Source organism: Pagrus major, chromosome 11 (assembly GCF_040436345.1).
Source record: "Pagrus major chromosome 11, Pma_NU_1.0".
NCBI lineage: Eukaryota > Metazoa > Chordata > Actinopteri > Spariformes > Sparidae > Pagrus > Pagrus major.
The window spans coordinates 22221756-22238224 of NC_133225.1; positions in this window are offsets into that span (position 1 = coordinate 22221756).

The following is a 16469-nucleotide window of genomic DNA, read 5'->3' on the forward strand; positions in this document are numbered from 1 at the left end:
TATAAACAAACACACATATATCAGTCCTTACTTGTAAAATTAAGTTCAAGGGCTGTTTTCTGTCTTTAATTCAGCTGTTTGAGAAGGATGTACGCATGTTGTCAACATGTTTATATTTAAGGATCATTAGATCCTGGATGTTCCTCAGGCCTTCCAACATGATCACTGTGTCCATGTAAGCTGCATTTTAATGTAATGTTCAGCTGCCACTTCATTTGTGTTTTGAACTGTAGAAATCACCTTTTGCCACTAGAGGTCACTAGAGCTGAAGTTTAAACTAAACCTTATGCACACATGGTGGAACTGAGGTTCAAATATAATCTGTGTATGTTTTTCTGCTCAGTTAATCTCAATATTTCTAATATTGTGTATATTTAAGTGTCAGAAGATGTGAAACAGTTACAGTAAACAAATTAAAATAAAACATAAGTTTCAATTACTGTAGATTATAGAAGCAGTCAGTGCAGTTTTGTGTAGACTTAGATAATTGTGCTTTAGACAAAGAAGATGATTTTAAGTTCGACTTTACATTAAAGTGGCAATCAGACACCCTGCAGTGACAGAGCAACAGGCCCTTAAACCTCACATGACATTATAATGGTTCAGATGGAGCTGAGTAAATTTACTCATGTACTAATTTAAAACACCTGTTTAAGATTCAGACAACTTTATTAATCCCACCAGGGGCAATTTGTTTGAACAGTTTGCCTCGAACACATGTTAAAACATACAGTAACATGTAGACACACACACACACACACACACACACACACACACACACACACACACACACACACACACACACACACACACACACACACACACACACACACAAAATACAACTTGTAGTATAACTTGTACTCCACTACAGGACGTCTCAGAGGCACAGATTGTACTTTTAACTCCACTACATTTTTCTAACAGCTTTAGTTACTAGTTAATTTCCAGTTTACAGAATTTCACACCCTTCCTGTCCAGTGAAAACCATGTTTTCAAAATTTTGACTTGAATTTGAATTGAACATCTTTCGAAAAACTGAAGTTTGTGCGTTGAGAAGATTTTCCAACGCTTCTCTTCTAAAAAAACAACTTAAATTGGCTAGAATATGCATAAAAAGCTGAAAACAAGCTGTTTTTTCTCATAAAAAGTTTACTTTTTGAGAAGTGAAATGTGGCGTACATATATAAACACATAATGCAGATGTAATATTAATCCTTAAACATCACATATAATAGTAAAACACTGACAGGGACCAGTTTTCTGCTTAATGAGTTCTTTTACTTTTGATACTTAATTTAAATGTACTGATAATCGCCTCCTTACATACTTTTACTTTTAAGTACAGCTTTGAATACATTTAGGATGATAACATTTGAATATGGCACTGAGAATTATGTTTTATATCATTTAACGAAAAAGCAAAGATCTTTATGTGCTCAGCTGAGGTCATGGTTGCAACTGGACGGTGTGTCAGTCTGGAAGAAGAAAGGCGGATTTGTTCTGTTGTTGTTTGGATGACATAGAAAATGAGTTTCATTTTGTTTTCTGCTGCCCTTTTTAAGAAGAGCTGCACAGGATTTTGTTTAGTGACATAAAAACAAATATTGACTTTGTACATATGGATGATGCACAAAGATTAAGCTGGCTGTTATCATACAAAACATTTAGACGAGCCACTTACCTAAAGAAAACATGGAAGATGAGAAAAAAAGATCTTTATTATGATAAACTGTACAGTTCATTTGAAATCTGTGATTTCATGTGTTGTTTTTCTTTTCTTATTTTTTTCCCTGCAAGAAATTGGTGATACAGTATTTTGTAACTTAATTTATTTCATGTATTTACATATCTTTTTCTGTTGTTTTTGCTGTTATTTGTCATACAGGTTTGTACTTTGCTGCCACAAGGGGACAGAAAAGCACCACTTAGAGAGGAGTTCAGTAAGTTGGATGTTTGAGTGATGTCAGGGAAGCTGTATCCTCAAAGGCCCTGTGTGCTGGGTCTCTTGTATTTGCCATAGAAGGACATGATGGTGCAGAGAGCTGCTGGCTGAAAGCATGCTTGGGTTATAATGTTAATGTAGATGGAAACACGACAGAGAGGGGGAGAAGTTATGTTTATGGTTATGGATGCATTAGGATTATATTTTCTGAAGTGTTCTGAGTGGTCTGCTGTGAGGTAATAATGACATCAAACATCCCAGCTGGAGAGCAATCAGACGCAAGTGTTTCACATTAGACAAAATTAGATCAAAAAGATCCAAATCCAATCTTCAGAGTGATGTTATGTCTGGTCAAGTGACCCAGATTCCCCCAGAAGCCCCAGGCAGCAGCAGCCCTGCTACCTGCTTCCTGGTCTGCAGACCAGCAGCTTAACACGAAGTCATGAGATAAGACGGCCTGCAGGAGAAACGCTGCACATGTGAAAGTTCTTTGGAGCTCTGCTGATCTCTCAGCTGTGACAAATTAGCATCAGCAAGCAAAGATTGAGCCTCAATCCACCAAGTGAGTGACCTTAAACTCTCAGTCAGGAATAAACATTTTATTTCTGTATTTAAGACAATCTCCAGGGAAATACTGCAGCTTCTTTATTGTAACTTAATGGGACAAAGTGAAAGGAGATTTCTTGAGCTGATGAGGTCACTAACACTTTTCCAATGAGCTGGTGTAAACAAATTAAGTTTCAGCGAAATGTTGTAATCTTGTTCTCCAGATTTAGCCTTTGTTCGTTTGCGGAGAAAGAAAGAAAAATCAGACAACGCAAATGAACTTATATATTCCTTTTGAAAATCGTACAAGCTGTTGAATGTTCCTGGATGTTGTTCAAAGCCACAACCGGAGGAGATTTATACTGTAGAGGCTTTAAAGTGCTAATACGTGAGGAATATGATTGTGTAATGTTCACACAAAACTCCTTATTTTTCACAAAATCCTTTATGTTAGTGGTCATGTGTGACATTGATCAGGCTGTGACACATCTCAAGTTCAAACTTAAGCATACTTTATTTGCACTCATGTTTAGAAGGCATTATACAGAAATGTGTACATGACTACACACGTAAGACTTTAATTTAATCACAATTCATTTGATTAATTATCCCCACCCATCCCTGCCTGGATTCATCGGTCTGTAAATGACAGCTTAAACATGTCGACAGAAAGCTTCCTCACCTCCCGGGAAATATCTGCCTGCTATTACAACTTTCTTCACAAACAAACCAGACTGATTTATCCTTGAGCGGGATGCTGTTGTCATCTGGAAGTGATTAAATGTGGAAAAAGGGGGAGAAGGCAACAAAGACAGTCTGGAAAAGGAGCAGAGAAGAAAATGCTGATCCACAGCTGTACCCTGGTGACTAAGAGGTTACAGGTAAAAGTTTAGTCCTTGTCTTGAAAAGACCATACCAGTGACCTCCTCACAATTAAGCATTTTGAAAACTATGCAACTGTATTTTTAGGTATTTTCATTTTTTTTCTACCTTTTTCTTTCCGAAATACATGAATTTCTTAGCTGTATCAAAATGTCAAAATGGTATTTAAAAAGTCTTGGAAGGTAAATCCAATATTCATGAGGACAATATCTGGCCCTGAAGCAGCTAATTGCTTTATTTTAACATTAATAGCAAAAGCAAACAACTATTTTCTATGTAAATAAATAATGGAGTAATGGCATCCTGAACAGTGAATGTAAATGGAAAGTCACACTTCCTCTGTGTGTGTTGTAATCCAAGTTTCTCTGTTCTTTGTTCAGGTAACTGGTCTGGCCGGCGGCTGTGTGTGAAGGTTAGTGCATGTTAGTGCCGCCTTGTGAAACAACATCCTTGCATTTAGAAAGGGACCAGGAGAGTGGCCTCCCACACAGCACTGTACAAGTGAGATGATCAAACGAAAGCTACCTAAAGCATATTTTGCATTGTGTTTTAAGTAGCTAGCATTAGTACGTCATACAGCCGCAGTTTGGTTAGGTTTAGGCACTAAAAGTTACTTAGGTGATGGTTTGGTCTAAAAGAACTATGTTACTTATGTAACCTCAGTTACAAACGTACCTACATTACATGCGAGACTGAAGTTATGTTATATTCTCTCAAAATAACTCACCATTGACTTTTGGTTTTCGCTGTGTGTGTATTTTGCTCTACTTCACCTGACTTACTTACTAAATAACGGCCACTAGAGGTCGCCACCTAACAAGACTCATACATTTTCCATGCTCACCACCAAGAGGTGGACGCATTTTGTAGACATAATGACTCTTTTTCGATTGCGAAAACTAATCAACAAAGCGGAGAAGAGAAAAACAAGAAGTGCAATGTTTGAACAGGTTTACATTCAAAGCTTTACAAGATAGACATAAGGAATGTAAAAGTCCGGCCCCTTGACACTTCACTTCCTTTAATATCTGTAGCTTCTCAAAAAGTAGTTGAAGAGGCTTGCACACTGGTACGACCCTTTCAGGAAAGCTCAAAGTGGCATCAGCAGTAAGTTTGGTAACACAGCTCAGGAGGGTTTTTTATTCCTGAAAAGTAAATGTGACGTGCCCGTCACCGGTCAGTTGTGGTTCTCCACTGCGGTAAGAAAACATCCACCACTGCTGGCTGAAATGCAAAATTAAGTCACAAGTATAATTTACCTAAGTCCTCTCCACCCTCTCAAAACACGGTGGTCATAATGAGTGTAAACAAAACCAGATGTACTGAAATTACTCTGTGGGATAAAAATGAATAAACATCAACATGTTTCTCTTCTCATGGTGCTCCATGTGAACTTTAACTTGTTTATGACAAACTACTGTTTCTATTCTGCATGTGTTGTACATTCAACCATCCAGCAGTAAACAGACACACTGATCTGAGGTGTATGTGTGTGTGTGTGTGTGTGTGCGTTCTGAAGTCACTGTTCATGCTCCGGTTGTTGCCATCAACCATGTTCATAGGAATCAGGGGAAAGATTTAGCAGCTTGACATTGTAAATCCTTCATTGATCGCCTGGCATTAAATCGTGCAGCAATTGTGACAGGCTTTAGCTACTGATGTTTATCCACGTTGGCTTTGAACGCCTTAACATCTGGGGTAAAGGTCACATTGTGGCAAGTTCACTACAAAACTCCACAACCACGAAGAAAATGAGGAAAATCCGCCTACGCTGGTTTGGAGCTGCATGTGTGCGCTGCGCTGGCTGTGCTGCCTCTTTTAGTGAGAAAAAAGAAACTCAGTTTGGTTGCCAGGCATCGCAGCACTGCAAGCTGGATAGATTTGGCTTCTCTGGGAATGTAAAGCCTCTCTCTCTCCCTGTAATCTGTGATCTTGGCTGAACTGCAGCGCGGCAGTAGGGAAATCGATGTCATCAACATTCATGAGGAGAAGGAGAGACATAGAAAGAAAGAGAGAGGGAAAACAGAGAGTAAAGGATGAAAAATATGGATTTAGGGAGCAATATGAGGTAAAAAGCATCTGTAGCTGCAGGTGGAACAGAGCAGAGCAAACAGAGCGAGGGAGTGTGCAAATCTGGGAATGGGAGAGGAAAAAAAGCTTGTAGACAGAAGTTGTGCTGACCCCTGGGACCCTCCCTTGGGGCCCTTTCTGTGCTGGAGGCCTCTGAGAGGATTTGGGAAGACATGCATAATGCTCTCTCAGACAGGGTTGTAAATATATGAGCTATTTTATGCCTGTTGCATGATTCATAGCATCAGACACCTGGCAATATATCATCAAATGAAGCAAGAATTTTCCTCTTATGTGACTCCATGAACAGCTGTGAGTTTTTCATGTAACAAACAAGTAATAGAGATAAAGAAAAGGTCAAAATCACTAAAATTGGTGCAATCTGGTGTTTGATCTGTTTTGAGTTGCACAACTTCTCTCTGATATACCACGTTTTATTCAACAAGCGGATCTGGCTTAATCAGGGTGGTATCTGCTATCTGCTTGTAACAACCTCCAAGCTAGCAACCTACACACTAACGAGGTACAAACCTAAACACGCTAGCAGCTGTTACCTTTTTGTTTTGCAGGGAGCCATTTTCACTCCAGGGCTTGTCTCCCCACGTGCAAAAAAAGTTTCCAGAGAGCGCTTCATGTACGTAGGTCTGGCTAAGTGAGACTACTTTGCAACTGCCTAAAGTTGTTTTTTTTCCCCTCCTGGAAGTCACTAAGAACAGGATGCGAACTACAGGGGAGCCAAGGGTAGCTTGGCTTCTCCTACTAAGACCTGAGCTCCCCTGAAAACATCATTTGTGAAATTTTGAATGGTCACTAAAATATTTTATTATTTTTGCCATGCATTTCTATTTTTCTGTATCTTCACCATCATGGATCATGGGTAAAATTTGGGTTTTTGTTGATGTGTGATTGGTTGATGATGATGACCAAGAAATTATTGTGCTAATCTGAATGCGATGGGTAACTTTAACCTTGTTTGTGAGTCACATTCTGATGGTGGATAGACATACATGACATCACCATTTTCCAGCTGAGTCCCGCCTTCTTCAAAGCTGTTCGACAAAAACACAAAAAATTGAAAAAACAGAGTAAAGAAATGTTTTACGAGCCTTTAACCCAAAATAGTATCTCTTTAAACCTCATTCATCTGTGAACCCACATTAGATTCTACTGTAGAGAGATGTTTTAAGGCCTCTGAAACAGAACCAAAAACAATCTGAGTGCAGCAAACACATATTCAGCGGTTATGTTCATTTGAAGACCATCATGTTACCTCACACAACCTTTCTCCATTGTTGTGTGTGTGTTGATTGCAGTCGGAGCAGCTGGGTCGTGTGAGCCTCATTGTGACAAACAAACTTCCACACTGAAAGATGCCATTAACCCACATATTTATAGGGCACAACCTGAACTTCAACCAAAACCTTATACCCAATCATTTGCATGGGGAAACCCATTTATCCACTTGTTTGCGGGAGAAACGTGAGATGCACATGAGTCTTTGAAAGGGACCTGGGGCAGCCCTTTTAGTAAGTGGGTCGGATGAACGAAATGCCTCTAGATCAGTCGGTACGCGTGTCACAAAGCATGCTTGTCTCTGGCTAACAGGGTGAAAGAGGCTCAGCCGAATGGCCCCCTTTCTCTCTGACACTCAATTAAGGCCTAATTGGTTTGAGGTCCACAACAGGCATGTGGCAAGGCAACACCCCAGGCTTCTGTGCACTTGTTCCCTAGTTTCTGACTCCCCCCTCTGGAAATATTCCTTTGATCTGTGAACAACCAAAGTAGGTTTTAAGCCAAGGGGTTGATAGCCTATTTTCTCTTTGAACGTGTACAACAATTACTTTGGTATTTTTACAGTTCATTTGACCCACAGATGAAGAACTACAGAGGGTTTGACACAGGACACAGTGGTATACAGTTAACTGCAGATGCAGATCCATATGAATTTGGCTATGGATGCATTTGTCTTTGTAATCTGTTTTTGTGTGTATGTTTTACACAGAAGTGTGAGTCTTTGTGCACAGGCTTGAATGTGTATTATGTGAGCCATTTCCATGAGCTGTGTCAGCAGTATAGAGCATGTCCTCCTTTAATGCATTACTGGAAATCTCCAGCACTGCTCTCCAGAGACCCTCAGCGCCATGTAACAGCAACAATACTGGAGTCATTAGATTTTGTACCTCCTTAACTTGGTGTGGTCAGGTCAGATACATCTCCTCATGCCTACTGAAACTACTTTCTATCCTGTCTTGTGGAAAAGGACACTGCTCTTGCATTTAAGATATTTACCAAATTAGAACATTAATCTTCACCTGGTATTAAAATTGGATCTGAACCCGGATTATCTGTTCTTGCCTGTTGTGTTTATTTGAACATTTTTTATGTATTCTTGTTATCCTCATTGAGATCAGATCTCTGTCCTCGAGTGATTTCAGTTGGTGGCAAATCAGAACCAGACTCCCTTAAGAAATCACACAGTTTTGTGAGTTTTTGAGTTTGAGGAAACTCTATAAGCTTTGTTAAACAGTGTCTACGACAAATTCTTAAGTATCTGTCCCCTCTTGCAAATTTGGCAAATGTAATACATCAAATTATTCCTTTCTTTGTATTAAAAATATTGTCTTAGTTTGTCTTGGTGTTGCAGCACCAGCATAAAGGCTGCTTTCTAACTACATAAATGACATGCCTTTTTAATAGGAGATCAGCTGCATAGATGAGTACAATACACAGCACTACGCACAGTATATCATACTTTCCCACCTGTAATGCTTTCAGCTTTCACAAACTTCTGTTGAAAAACACATCTTTTGGAGCTGTTATGGCACAGAATAGATATATGATCAGTTATTAGAGGTGTGTCCCTTTCAGCCATCTTGCCCATATTTCATTTTAGCTAAAAACAGATATTTGTATCGCTTTGTGTGGGCTGCGTTCACACCTACCTAAGATCCAAACACAATGTGAGCCAGATTACCTCCAGATGTGGTCAGGCAGATCAGATCACACATGCTTTTCACCTTATCTGGATAACGTGTCAGGATACAGATCCCATTTTAGTACCAGGTGTAACATTTCCATGCCAACCTTCATCAGTGTTCTGAGGATTACACACATGTGAACAAAATCTATAAATCTGTAAATGCTACATTATAGTGCCCTCAAAAATACACATGGAGTGATATTTGGATTAAGATGTGACAGAAACCTGTTGGAAATCGCCACCATCTCTGACCACAGGAAAACTAAAAGCACAGTACAAACAAACAAGTACACACACACACACTACATTTAAAGCCAATCATATGAAGATACTTCAGTCCTGCAACATAACATGCAAACATATCTCTTTATTCATTCAGAAGAGAGGCATTATGTGTTGTTTTAATTGGATGCATCTTGTCTTTGTTTAATGCTGAGGCATCTGACACAAGTGACATCTGTCTGCAAATATGTTTACATCCTGAAAACCATGAGCAGTGAGCACAAAACAGCCTAAAAAAAGAGCTCTTATTTTTACAGTCCTACACAGTTTCCACATTTATTTGCCGTGGTTTATTTAAAGCCCATTCTGTGTGCTGACTCTCTCACCAAGACATCTGTGACAACTATGTATTTTTGTACGGCATATTTTAATGCATTTTTGCCTTTATTATGCTGTCAGACAGTTAGGAAAATGATATTACGTAAATTAAATTAAATTAGGTGTGCCACAAAGACCACCATGACACCACTAACGAGGTACACTTATGGTTTAAATTTAAAACACAAACATTATTTGAGAGTAAAAACGGTGAGAATGTGCACGTCTTCTGTAATAATACTATTTTTCTCCCTGCTGAACCATCCCCTCAGCCTCCTCTGTCCTGGATTCTTGAACAGGTCTGTTTGATCCAACAATACAAGGACCTCAAAGTGTTGAAGTGGAATAAGAATGAATCTAGGAGCCTTGACTCTGTGGTCAGGGATTATACGATCAATACTCCATTCAGTCTTCAAACACATTGGAAGTGATGTAACCTTGGGCTGGATTGTCGGCTCCATATCTCATCCTTCTCCCATCTTTTATGTTTGTTGTTTTAATTGGCTGTATCTCTGTACCGAGACATCTGACGCAAGCGACATCTGCCTGCAAACATGTTTACATCCTGACAACAATAAGCAGTCGACACAAAATGGCTTCAGTGACAACCTGCAGATATGCTGCAGATCCTGCTGAGGAGCAAACACACACACATGCACACACATGCACTCCCAGTCACGCTAACACAAAACAGATGGCTTCATCCCCGACCGCGTTATGAGTTGCTCCACCGCAGAATCTTCGGGTAGTCGCTGGAAACTCCAACAACAACTCCCAAAAAGCCTGGCCTCTGCTGACCTCGACCCACGTTGGGTTACGTCACTCGGTGGGAACACCACGGCCTAGTTCTGCCCCCTTTGTTTGTTTCCCTCGGCATCCCATAGAGCCCGGGGACCTCTGGAGTAAAAACACTCAACAGTAGCATCCAGCTCGTGGGACAGTTGTGCACATTCCACCGTCTGGGAACGTCCTCACACTGTCACGGGATCTGAGTAGATGAGGAAGAGATGATGGGACTAATAGCATGAAGCTACAGTATGAGTGTGCACATCATTAATCTGCACTCATGTTTTTAGCAAAAGAGGCATAATTGGCTGGAAATAACTTTGTTGTTGTGTATATCTACAAGCTACAGTATGAGTGTGCACATCATTAATCTGCACTCATGTTTTTAGCAAAAGAGGCATAATTGGCTGGAAATAACTTTGTTGTTGTGTATATCTTATGTTAAATCATATGTTGATTTATTAGATTGTCTAGGTCACCTTACATGTTGAGTTAGTTGGAAAACAAAGCAGAAAGTGGGATCAAGTAAGAAGCGAGTCAGCTGATTTTTAAGTGAAAAACCCACTGTACATTACCTGCTAAGCGCCAAACAGCAGACAGAAACATTAAGCAACTATAGCTGGTCTTCATGTTGGAGCATTTAACAGCTAAAATAACAGATATTTCCTGAATGAGATGGTGGAGACCAAAATGCTTACAAAATGCTTATATTGCGCCGTAACTGCTGGATGTGTAAATAAGCTTTTGTTTTCCAACATGTTCATCATATCAACTTAAAAAGTAATGGTGTGTCATAGGTTTGCAACTTGATTGCAGCTCCCAAATGGCCCCCCAAAAATCAGGTTTTGCAGGTTTAAGACTGGATCTAAATAGAGTTTTGACCTCATAATAATATATAATTATGGAGGAAAAGACAGGTTGGATGTTTCCATGATTTCTTTTTGCTGAAAGAAGCTTCAAGGAGTTTCACTTTTGGGGTGGATATGGATATGGCAATGCTAATAAACTTTCATATGAAAATGATATCCTCCCACCCTAACAGCTGAAAAGGTTGTCTGTGCAAGCAGCTTAGTAAGATCCATATTTACGTTTATTGTTCGGCGGCTACCTGGAGTAGAAGCAAAAGAAGAAGTCAGGTGATTGAGTATAAAGATCAACACACAGGATATGGAGGAAGGAATGATGGAGGGGTCAAACACATCAAGGCTTTCACCCAATAGGCCGCTGTTTGTGTCCTGTGTGAAACCAAAAGTCAACAGTTTAACTTAGTCTCTTGACTAACATGCTAATTTTAACCCAAGCCATGATATTTTCCTTAACCTAACCGAGTACTTTTGTTTCTGAAATGTTAACCCATTATCACATACGCCTGTCACTAGTTCTTTCAGATGGGAGAAGTCATATGTTGTTTTGGGAGTCATTACCAATAGACTTATTCAGTGGTTAAGGTATGAGGACGTGTTGATTATTGATAACAGAAACAAGAGACTGATAAGTTGAAGTAAATGTACCTGACTGTGTGATTTTAATAACAATATTCTGTATCACTTTGGTCATAAGCAAGGGTTTTTGTCTCTTTTACCTCCCGTACACTGTAACATTATTCATACCTTTGTCGTGTCATATTTTCCTCAAGTCTACTGAAGTCACTGTCTGATGTCACAGACCGCAGAGAAGCAGAAATCTAGGATCAATGTTCACTGAATCCACATCAGATTGAATTTCATCTCCTTCAATAAAGTTTAACTTAGTGAGCTCATACCCCCCCCCCCCCCCCCCCCCCCCCCTTGGCCAGGATTCTGTATTCACTCAATACTGAAGCATGAAATGAAAACTAGAGTGTGACTCACTCTATAACAGCTCACCTTTTCCCAATAATACAACACATTACACTCCTCTGCTCTGCTTGAGCCTTGAATTTCAAACTCCGACCTGCTGTCATTATTCTTTAATAACTCAGCATGTGTTTGATTCTCGCTCATAAATATTTTTATACTGATTCATTCCTGAATATCTTTATTCGTCCCTGCTGTGCTGATGTTGAATCAGGAGACAACACTTGGGGATAAAGAGGTCCTGATCTGTGGTTTCCTCTCACACCACACTGAGGCTGAGGGGAGGATGGTCTGTGGTGTTTTCTCCTCCAGTTTTGGAAGACTCAAACTATTTTGAACGGTTGCTGTCATGACATTGAGGGATACTTGAGGAGATTAGTGGTGTTGTGTGGCTGCAGTCTGTGGCTCATTATAACCATTATCCTTAACCTGATTGGATGGCTGACAGAACGGGAAAGGTCTGAAGAAGCAGACATGTTTTCAGTGGATCCAATCCCACATGTGTGTACTGTGTGTGTACATAAAGAGACACAACCCACTGAATATTAATTATCAATGGACAGTAACAGGAAAACATCTTCTATATAGTTATTGAAATAAGTGTGGACATATGTTGAAGTATTTATCAGATATAATCTGTTCTTCATGTATTCTTATCAGCTTTCTGTATGATAGTTTGATATTTTAGGAAATACAGTACGCTTATTCACTTTCTTCTATCTTTTGGTTTAATATGAAGCAGGAACCAGGTGAAGACTGTAGCAGGGGTAACTTTATAATCCACCAACCCATTCCTGTCAATTTTACAAATTAGCCTGTTATATCTTAGTAGGATAGCAGTGACGGAAAGTAACTAAGTACATTTACTCAAGTACTGTACTTAACTACGATTTTGAGGAACTAGTGCTTCCATTTTCTGCTACTTTATACTCAAATACAATTCTGAGGCAAATATATTGTACTTTTTACTCCACTACATTTATTTGACAACTTTATATACTAGTTACTTTGTAGATAAACAGATAACTTTTGATATTTCTTTAAAGGTTGCAACTTTACGTCTGTTTAGGTTGAATTTCTATTTCTGTTTTTGGTTACCAAGGATGGAGATGCTCCGACTTCCCGTGAAAAAAAGCTGATTTTGGTCACCACAATGTCTCCAGGTGTCCTTATAAACTTCCAGTGGTGTGACTCAATCCCTGGTCATCCATTGGCAGCCTTGTTAGATTGTAATAATGGCACCATGTTCTCCTCCACCTACTGCTGCCACAGGTGGCTAACAAGCATATAATGTGAATGTGTTATGCCACGTTGAGTACACATGCCAACCTTGGGCACATCTGGGGTTTGCAGAAACGCTCACTGCTGACATAATATCCTGGAAAATGGGCTGCCGAGAGAGACGGAGGAATGTCTCATTATTCAGGTCACGTTACAATCCGCTCACATATTGCCAATAGACCTGATTAATACATATAAATTGCTTAAACTTTCACCACCTCTGTAGATTAGTAAATTCACATTCACATCACATTCACAGGCTGTGTCAGGTGTAGTGACTTCTGTGATTCAGGCTAGCTGTTATCACCTGCTTCCAGTCTTTATGCTAAGCTAATTTGCTCTAGCATCACATTTACTATAAGATCAATCATCTCATCTAACTCTCACAGAGAAAGCAAATAAGCACATTTCCCAAAATACCATCTTATTCCTGTCAGTGTTTTCTGCACCTCCCTCCAGTGTTTTGTGTCTCTCCAGGCTCCTTCACTTTTGTCTTGTAAGCAGGAAACCGTCGTCCTTCCCACTGTTTCTCTGTGCTTTTACAGCCTACCCACACTGTTTGTGTGCGCCCCGTACACTTGCCACCCACTGTGGAAAAACACACTCAAATGGAAACAAAAGCACCCTGTCAGGGCTCTGAATAGAACACAGGTTGAAGCAGTGGCATTTGCCTAATCAGTTGATGAACAGCCAGTTAAAATGTGCTGCTCTACAGTCTGCTTAACATCAGCGGGTCTTATGGCTTCTTGTGGTTGTTGGTTGTAAAATGAAATACTCTGCTGACACAGGCGTCAACACCAGCCGCAAACACTTAGCCTGCTTCAATTAGCAGAGCTGTGCATTACCAGACAAAACCACTGTCTCCTGGAGAGGGAAAATCAATGGCTGACACTGACACCAGCTTTAACACGCAGCAGTCCATCATCTCGACACAGCTGCACAGCTCTGATTTCTCTAGAGGCTGACAGAACCATTGTTTGGACTCATTACTTATTAGAAAAAGTGGTAATGAGATTGTCTAGCATTCATTAATGAAATCTAAATGTAGGCTTATGTATGTTTTTCGGGTCGATGCCTGTAGTGTTTCTGCATCGGCACTAAACCTTCTAGAGATCAGCTGTCAATCAATCAGTGTGTTGGGATGTTTCCTATTTCACTTGACTCAGCAGCAGTGTTCAGACCTGCAGATGTAAAAGCTTTCATCCAGGTAGGTTAAGTTAAGAGGCTTTTATCATTCATTATTTAAAAAATAAATGATCTGTATTGTTACTTTCACACTAATTGCCCAACTCATCGAGTATAAATGCTGCTTTTAGTTACATGTTTTTTTTAGAAGAGACTGATGAAATGTGTTGGGAAAGTGAATTTGTACAGTTAGTCCTTAATCATAAATATTTCAAGGGATTAATATGTAAAATATGGCCAGAATTGTTGTTTAAAATGTAAACTGTATGCACGGCCCATAGAGCGTGCATGACAGTGAAACAAATCATTTCGCTCAAAGAATGTATTCACCGTTTTACAGAAGCTTCTCTCACAATGTTACACAATTTTACAAGTCAGGATCAGAAGATTTTTAATGTTAATTTTGGAGGTGGAGGTTCATAGTGCCAGTTAAGCACTGAAATGATTGTTTGATAATGGTTGAGGTCAAATCAGATCAGTGAAAGTAGACCTGGCAAACACATTCAGCAAGTGGATAAAATCAGCTTAAATTGAGGGGAACAAGAAAAATAAAAATGTATTCTTTTGATTGAGCACCACACTTTGTATTCCTCCACATTTCAGCCTCGACAGCTGAATGTTCTGGCTTTGACCCATCCAGAGGGCAACATCACGCCCGTCCTATTGCCACCAACACCACTTTCTCACCCACACACTCCACCTTCGTCACCTCAATCTGTTAAACCGACCAGCTTATGTTCAGATCTGCAGAAAAACACACGACTGCATCACATCCCCACCAGCCTCCCCTCCTTTATAATCCCCATACCCTGTTTTCACACAGCCCAGGGAGACCATAGTCACAGCAGACAGACAACATGGCCCAGAGGTTGTTGTTAGATTACATGAGGCTGATACAATCTGCCCTCATTAGAGCAGATAAACTGTAATACTGCTGAGCTGTAACCAGAAGGCTGAGGGACGTGAATAACACTGGATTTATGTGAGAACACACCCCAAACACACACACACACACACAGGGTGATGCCAGCTGATGTGAGAAGCTCTTTATAATCAAGAAACACTGTGGGACTAAAAGCTATTAAATTTGTGACCTTTAAGAAGGTGTGAGCATGTCAGAGGGTGTCATGCACAATTAAAACAAGATGGACACCTAACAAACAGACTTATTGATCATAACTATTATCTTTTTTTATCTGATTGTTTGTCACAGATACAGTCTTCCTTTGTTTGCACATATTTGTATATATCACTTGGTTAAGAGGGACAGATCCTCCCTGAGGACAGTTCCACATAATATATTCAAAAGTAATCATAGCAGATGTTTTGGTGATAAATCATGGTTTCTAGAAGTTAATTATCTTCTTTGTGGCTGCAGTCAAACCCACGAGCCACATTTTCCTATCTGAAATCAATGTTTACAGTTCTACTGACGTCACTGTCCAATGAAATTATTTGAAAAATGCTTTGTCACAAATCTGAAAGCAGGGCTGTTGTTAGCTCAAGAATAGTTTAAGCAGTTGTTCAACATTGTGGGAAACATTTGGGACTACAGGCAGCTGCTGGATATTTAATGTACAGACTTGTATGGATCTTTTTAATCAAACTCTCAGCAGGATAAAGTGAATAAACCTCTCGAAACCGAACTTTTCCATTAATATTATCCATTGGGAAGTGTTTGTCTTTCATGAGAATGTGACGGTTACTGTTATCCAGAAACACCCCCAGATACTGTAGACCGTCTGTCCTGTGAGAACAATCAGCCCTGCGACAAACATATTGTTGATTTACATTCTCATAAGTTATCACTATTCATTTATTTTTCACCAGGGCTGACCTGAATGCTTCGACCGTCACCATGATAACTGACACCCAGATCAGTATTCAACAGCGTCTGTGGGTTTTTTTTTCCAAATCCCAAATAACCAAGCAGTAGTAGTGAAACATTATTCATTATGCATCACATTAATTATCCTTAGACAAGGAGATTAAATCTTGATCAGTGTCACAGCTCTCATCTAAAGTGCCCCGCACTGCACTGAACCTGGGACACATGAGCAAAAATGTCAAGTGTCTCAAATAACTAGTTGAGTAGCAGATATGCCAAAGGAACCTGGTGTATCATAAATCAATACTGATGAAAACGCACAAGGACCACACTTGTGCATCAACATCAAATAGTCATGTATGGACAACACCGCCTGTGTCACGCTCCACTCACCTGGTCTCACAGCTGCTCCTGATCACCAGTCAAGACTCTCCAGTACTCTACTCTGGACTGATTTCCTGTTGCCTGCCTCTGACCTACCCTCCTCATCTGATTCCTGGTCAACACATCAGCCTTCTGTCCCAAACCTTGAGA